We start from the raw sequence: 8,087 nt of genomic DNA, 5'->3' as shown, positions 1-8,087 counted from the left end.
GGAAGGCAAAATGAGTACATGAACACAGGACTCTGATGCAAGCTAACAGGCTATCAGCTGCATGGCAAGTACTTTTTATTGTGCTTCTTGCTGCCATGATCTTCAAACCTCAGTCTTTTATTGTGAATTTTACACAGGAAAATGATTCTTTTTTTCTTGCCACAGGTTAATCATTCCCTGGGCAAAGCAGTTCACAAGAAGTAAAAGGATTCTTTGAAATCAGAACATCATCATTCATTATGACATTTTCCCAGTTCCCAAGCCTTATGCCAGCCACTATAGTCTTAATTCTTAGCTGAGTTAATCATAAAACAACTTCTGAAGCTTTCATCTCAGAGGCTACCTTCTTGCAGTTACAGAAGCCTAGTTCAGTGGGTTTTATTCCATTGTTGTACCCTTCCTATTGTTGGTCCTCACAATTCCAGTTTTGATTTATAAGGCCATAGTCAGACAGCCCTAAAAGTCCTAAGTTCCTCAAAAACTTTATTCATCATAGTCAAGTTCTCTTCTGTCAGTGTAATTATTTTGCCAAGTTTTATAATCAGGTAAAAAAGAATTTCTGCATTTTTCTCAAATTTCCCCAGTTCTATCATTGGTGAGGTTCTCCCCCCCCCCATAACCTGCTTTACAACTTCAATGCCTGCCCGCTCTATCTGATCAGGAAGACTCATATTACTGTACAGCACATCCATATTTTCAGAAGCCACTGGTGTGGGAAAGAGAAAAAGAACATGAAGAACAAGTACACTAAATAGAATTGTTATAACTAGAATCATTGCCAAGTGGCATGTAGGTGTTTTCTCCTTGGCCCTCAAGTAACACGCTGTTTAGCTGCCACTGGGTTGCCTGGAGGGAATTATGACTTCCTGCAACTCAGGAACCACATGTGGAGGGGGGCTGTGCTTTGCTGTCTCCGACACAGAGAAAAGGGTTGGGGAAAGATTTTCTAATCAAATGGACCTGAAAAACAAGTTGGTGTAGCTATCCTAATATCTAGCAAAATAGACTTCAAACTAAAATCAGTTGAAAGAGATGTAGAAGGTCATTTCATATTCATCACAGGAAAAATCCATCAAGATGAAGTCTCAATTCTGAACATCTCTGCCCCAAATGCAAAAGCACCCTCATTGTAAAAGGAACATTATTAAAGCTTAAATCACACATCAAGCCCCACACACTTATAGTGGGAGACTTCAACACACCCTCTCACCACAGGACAGGACAGACAGACAGAAACTTAACAGAGAAATAAAGAATCTAAATGGATGTTATGACTCAAATGGGCTTAACAGATATCTATAGAACATTTCACCCAAACACAAAAGAATATACCTTCTTCTCAGCACCTCATGGATCCTTCTCAAAAATCAACCATACTTGGTAACAAAGCAAATTTCAACAGATAGAAAAAAAAATTGGAATAACCCCCTGAGTCTTATCATGGCTTAAAGTTTGAATTTAGCAACAGTGCTAATTGCAACAAGCCCACAAACTCATGGAAACTGAACAATGCTCAACTGAATCACCACTTGGTCAAGGAAGGAAGAAAGAAAGACATTGAAGACTTCCTAAAATTCAATGAAAATGAATGCATAGCATATGCAAACTTATGAAAGCAGTGTTAAGAGGAAAGTTCATAGTCTTAAGTGCCTACATTAAAAACCTGGAGAAATTCCACATTAGTGAATTAACAGAACGCCTGAAAGCCATAGAACAAAAAGAAGCAAACTCACCAGAAGGACTAAATGACAGGAAATAATCAAACTGAGAGCTGAAGTCAACAAAATAGAAACAATGAAAACACGGCAAAGAATCAAGAGACAAAGAATTGGTTCTTTGAGAAAAATCAACAAAATAGACAAACCTTTATCCAAACTAACCAAAAGGCAGAGAGAGAATATCCAAATTAACAAAATCAGAAATAACAAAATCTGATGTAACAGACACGGAGGAAATACAGAGAATCATCAGGTCATACTTCAAAAACCAGTACTCCACAAAATTGGAAAACTTAAAGGAAATAGGCAAATTTCTAGATAAATATCATATACCAAAATTAAATCAAGACCAGCCAAGCAAATTAAGTAGACCTTTAACCACTAAGGAAATACAAGCAGCCATCAACTACCGATGGTTTCATTGCAGAACTCTATCAGATTTTCAAATAATTAATACCAATTCTTCTCAAATTGTTCTAAAAATAGAACCAGAAGGAACATTGCCAAGCTCTTTTTATGATGCTACAGTTACTCTGACACCCAAACCACACAAATTGCAACTAAGAAAGAAAATTACAGAACAGTCTCCTTCATAGACATTGATGCAAAAATACTCAATAAAATACTGGCAAACCGAATATAAGAGCACATCAGAAAAATCATCCACCATGACCAAATAGGCATCATACCAGAGATGCAGGGATGGTTCAACATACAAAAACTTGTCAATGTAATCCACAATATAAACAAACTGAAAGAAAAAAACCCCACATGATCATCTCATTAGATGCTGAAAAAGCCTTTGACAAATTTCAGCACCCCTTCATGATAAAAGTTTTGGAAAGAGGAGGTACAAGGAACATACCTAAACATAATAAAGGCAATATACAGCAAACCAACAGCCAACATCAAACTAAATGCAGAGAGAATCAAAGTGATCCCACTGACATCAGGAACAAGACAAGGTTGTACACTCTTTTCATATCTATCCAATACAGTACTTGAAGTTTTAGCCAAAGCAATAAGACAAAGAAAAAAAGGAGATCAAGGAACACAAATTGGAAAAGAAGAAGTCAAACTGTCACTATTTGCTGATGATATGATAGTATGCATACATGACCCCAAAATACCACCAGGAAACTCCTACAACTGATAAATATCTTTAGTAATGTAACAGGATACAAGATTAAGTACAAAAATAAATCAGTAGCCCTCCTATTTACATATGATAAATGAGCTGAAAAGGATATCTGAGAAACATCACCCTTTACAATAGCCACAAATAACATAAAATACCTTCGGATAACTCTAACCAAGCAAATGAAAGACCTATGTGACAAGAACTTTAAATATTTTGCTCTTTTCCATCTTCCTCTCAGAGAGGCAGCTTCGCTTCTACCTCTCTCCCCACTTCTCTGCTTCCCCCCTTCTCTGTCTCTTTTTCCTCTCTCTCTCTCTCTCTCTCTCTCTCTCTCTCTCTCTCTCTCTCTCTCTCCCTCCCTCCCTCTCTCTCTCTCTGTCCCCCCTTCACCCTTCCTCCTCCATAACCCCCTGAATAAACATTCAACCTCAAAAAAAAAAAAGAACTTTAAATATTTGAAGGAAGAAATTAAATACATCAGAAAATGGAAAGATCTCCCATGCTCTTGGATAAGTAGGGTTAACATAGTACAAATGGCAATCTTACCAAAAACAATCTACATATTCAGTGCAATACCCATAAAAATCCCAGCAAAATTCTTCACAGACCTTGAAAGAACAATACTCAACTTCATATGGAAAAAAAAAACCAGAAAGCCAAAATAATCCTGTGTAATAAAGGAAATTCTGGAGGTGTCACAATCCCTGACTTCAAACTCTACTATAGAGCTACAGTAATGAAAACAGCTTAGTATTGGCATAAAAACATACAGGAGAACCAATGACTTTGAAAAGAAAACCTAGATATCAACCCACAACCTATGAACACTGATTTTTGACAAAGAATCTAAGATTATAAAATTGAATAAAGAAAGCATATTCAACAAATGGCGCTGGCATAACTGGATGTCAACATGTAGAAGAATGCAAATAGATCCATATCTATTGGCACACACAAAACTCAAGTCCAAATGAATCAAAGTCCTCAACAGAACACCAACCACGTTGGACCTCATAGAAGAGAAAGTGGGAAGTAGCCTTGAACACATAGGCATAGGAGACAACTTACTAAATATAATTCCAGTAGCACAGACACTGAGATTGACAATTAATAAATGGGACCTTATGAAACTGAGAAGCTTTTGTAAAACAAAGGACACAATCAAAAAGACAAAATGGTAATCTACAGACTGGGAAAGGATCTTCATCAACTCCACATGTGATAGAGGACTGATCTCCAAAATATACAAAGAACTCAAGAAACTAGACATCAAAAGCACAAATAATCCAATAAAAACATGGGGTAGCACCTAAACAGAGCACTCTCAACAGACGAATCTCAAATGCCCAAAAGACACTTAAGGAGATGCTCAACATCCTTAGCCATCAGGGAAATGCAAATCAAAACAACTCTGAGATATTATCTTACACCTGTCAGAATGACTAAGATCAAAAACACTAATGACAACGTTTGCTGGAGAAAATGTGGAGTAAAGGGAACACTGCCCCATTGCTGGTGGGAGTGCAAACTTGTACAGTCACTTTGGAAATCAGTATGGTGATTTCTCAGAAAATTAGGAATCAATCAACCCAGCAGTACTACTCTTGGACATATATCCAAACGATGCTCAATCATACCACAAGGATATTTGCTCAACTGTGTTCATAACAGCATTATTTATAATAGCCAGAACCTGGAAACAACCTAGATGCCCCTGAACTGAAGAATGGATAAGAAAAATGTGGTACATTTACACAATTGGGTACTACTCAGCAGTAAAAAAATAATGACATCTTGAAATTTGTTTCATTGGAGGCAAATGAATGGAACTAGAAAAAAACCATCCTGAGTGAGGTAACCCAGACCCAGAAAGACAAATATAATATTTACTCACTCATAAGTGGCTTTTAGACATAAAGCAAAGAATAACCAGGCTACAGTTATCTAGAGAATCTAGGCAACAAAGAAGACCCTAAGAGAGAAATACATGGATCTGACTGGGAAAGAGAAGAAGACAAGGACCTCCTGAGTAATTTGGGAGTAGGAGGAGGATGGGAGGGAAGAAGGGAAGAAGGAGGAGGAGTGGGGAAGTTATATAACTCAATTAAAAACAATAAAGTATAAAAAAACTGTCATTAAAGAGAACCTGAGTAGACCGTCTGTTGGTCTTATTTTATAAGTTATAATGTGTCTTAGAAATATGAGATACTATTGTTATTTTAATACTTAATAACATGGTCAATTTTCTTATGCATGGAATAAGCATACTTCGATTTTGACTGTGACTTTTGATTGGTATTGTACATCTTGTTATCTTTACTATGAAAGTAGAATTTCACAGAAAAATTGCCAAGCAGTTTTCTGTCATATTATATATATGATAGAAACACACATACATATATATATCCGCCAATATATAAAATTTTACACTTAACATTTGTATATCGGGAATATTTCTGGGGACTATGAGATGGTTCAGTGGTTGAGAAGTCTTGCTACTCTCCCAGAAAACTTGAATTATCCCCAAGACACACGTGGTGATTCACAACCATCTTCACCTCAACTTCCAGGGACTCCAATGCCTCTTCTATTTTCTATGGTACTAGACCTGCACATGGTGTCCAGACATATGTCCAGGCAAAATATTCATACACATTAAAAATTAAAAAACTTTTTAAAAAATTTCTAGAGCAATTTTTCAAAGACTTATAATACATATTATCCAGAGGCATCCCAAATGTTATAAATCAATTTTTTTGTCTTATTATTTTGCTATACATGAAACTCTCTATAAGTGTAAATAAAATTAAAAATTCCTAAAAATAGATCATTATTAAAATTTCTGTATCAATGCTAATTGTAATACCAGAATGACAATTATATTTCATGGTAAAATAAATATTGTTTTATAGAACTATTTAACATTTTAAGATTTCATTGAACATTTAATAGAGCTTAAAATATCATATTAAAAGGTTTTAAGTCCCTCCCCTACACCCCTCCTTCCCTGCAATTGATAAATTGTGTGGAGGTGGATGCTTGGGTGTGTTCAAGATTTGGCCTCACCTGTAATCCACAGCTATGGCCTAGGCAGGCATTTGTTTCTGGAGGTGTAATGTATGCCAGTACTGCTCTATAAGAGTATGGAAGACCATCCTCATACCTGATTCCCTAGCAGGTGGCTTACACGAAGCTGCCAAAGCCTTAGATAAGAGCCAACTCCATCTTTGTGTGCTTACGTACACTTGTGATGAGCCTATGTATGTCATGTTGATGGAGGAACTTTGTGATAACCACCAAATCAACCCAATTAAGGTTGATGACAACAAGAAACTGGGAAATAGGTAGACCTCTGTAAAACTGATCAAGAGGGGAAGTCATGGAAAGTGGCTGGGTGCAGTTATACAGTGGTTGAGGACTATAGCAAAGAATCTCAGGCCAAGGATATCACTGAAGAATACTTCAAATGCAAAAAGTGAATAAATAAAAATTTTGACTCATTTAAAAATAAGGGGTTTTAAGAGTTGCTGGGGTAGGTGCCAAGTATCTAGGAAGAGGCACTGTCAACTCAAGCGATATAACTTCATTTAAGATGTGTGTGTCTGTGTGCGCGCAATGCATATATTATAATCACAGATATGTTTTGTATGTAATTTTATGTAACACATAATGAGTCTTTGATGATGTATCAAACATCCTATAAGTATTTGTTCTTCCTCCATCTCCCGTATTGACTACCTTCATCTTATCCCCAATTTAAATTCCCCCTCCTCCAGATTTTCTACATTTTCCCTGCATTATCACTCATTCCCTGTTTCTCCCCTCTCTAGATCTACCCCAACATCATTTTCAGGTAAATGGAATCAACTAGAAAACAATTGCAGTAACCCAGAAAGATAAAAATCTCTCTTCTCCTTGCTCTTCTGTAGTTCCTACCTCCAAATCTTCAGGTGTGAAAATATAACCTGGAGTAACCACTGAAACCATATCTTGCCTTCCAAATAAAAACATAGTGAAAGCTCTTGTGTAGGATTGAGCCAATGATTAAAATTCTCAAAATCTAACTGTACCCTTTTCACACTGCTTTTTTCTAAATTAGTCTGCACAAAATTTAAAAAAAAGTATTTATTTCTGTGATAAGATTCAACTACATAAAATTTTCACAAATGTCATCTTATTAAAATGACTCAGCCTTTTCATAGTCTGTAATGAAAATTTCATTTGCTGGACGTGGTTCTTTTTGGAACCTAAGTTGGTTGTCTGGGTTTCTCTCTTCTATAGCTCTGACAAACCACTAACTCCAATGCGACTTTTTAAACAAAGTGTTTCATTGGGCTTGCAGCTATAGAGGGCTAGAATCTGTGACGGCGGGGCAAAGGCATAGTAGCAGCAACAGTTGAGAGCTCACATCTTAATCCACAAGGAGGCAGAAGAACACACTGGTGTGCTACTTGTAATGCTATACTTTGTTGTCAACTTGATTACATCTGGAATTAACTGAAATCCAAACAACGGAGGGCAAACCAATGGGGGGATTTTGCTTGAGTTTTGAAGTAGGAAAATCCAGTTCTAATTTGGCTCTTAAGGCAAATTACACACCTTTAATCTGGAACACACCTTCTCCTGGAGATTTATATAAAGAGATGGACTAAGGAAGCTTTTGCTCTTGGCCTGTCTGCTTTCAAGTCTATTCTTTCACTGGCATTGGAGCCAACTTCTTTGGGATTTTAGTGTATACTGAGGAAATCTAGCTGAGATATCCAGTCATGTAGACTGAGCAGCTACTGGATTCTTGGACTTTGTTTACTGCTAGCTGTTAATGGATTAGCTGGAGCACAGCCTAAAAGTCATGCTAATACGTCTCCTTTCTAGATAGATTCATTCTATAAGATCTGTTACTTTAAGAACTCCAACTTAAACACTTGCCTTTTGAAACCTCCAAACTTGCCTAGAGTGACAGATATTTCAACAAGGTCATAATTCTTAACCATTTTCACACAGCTTCACCAATTCCAAACCAAGTATTCAAACTTATGAACCTATATGAGCCATTCTCACCCAGGCCACTACAGTGGTAGGCAAACTTGCTGTTATAGCTAATAATAACAATAATAATAATGATAATAATGAATATTAGGGCAGGCACTTGCACACATAGTATAGCTGGTTTTCATACTATATATAGTAAAACATTGTATATAAAATAATACTTTTGCAGGTCTCACAAT

The 8,087-nt window shown here is 36.6% G+C and overlaps 1 pseudogene; it reads left to right on the top strand.

Annotated features, from left to right (window-relative positions):
• Positions 1–6,338, top strand: part of LOC106144146 — an 8,316-nt pseudogene extending 1,978 nt beyond the window's left edge.
• The last annotated feature ends 1,749 nt before the right edge of the window (positions 6,339–8,087 follow it).

This window comes from Microtus ochrogaster, linkage group LG3 (assembly GCF_000317375.1).
Source record: "Microtus ochrogaster isolate Prairie Vole_2 linkage group LG3, MicOch1.0, whole genome shotgun sequence".
Taxonomy (NCBI): domain Eukaryota; kingdom Metazoa; phylum Chordata; class Mammalia; order Rodentia; family Cricetidae; genus Microtus; species Microtus ochrogaster.
This window is presented reverse-complemented; position numbering and strand designations above follow the sequence as displayed.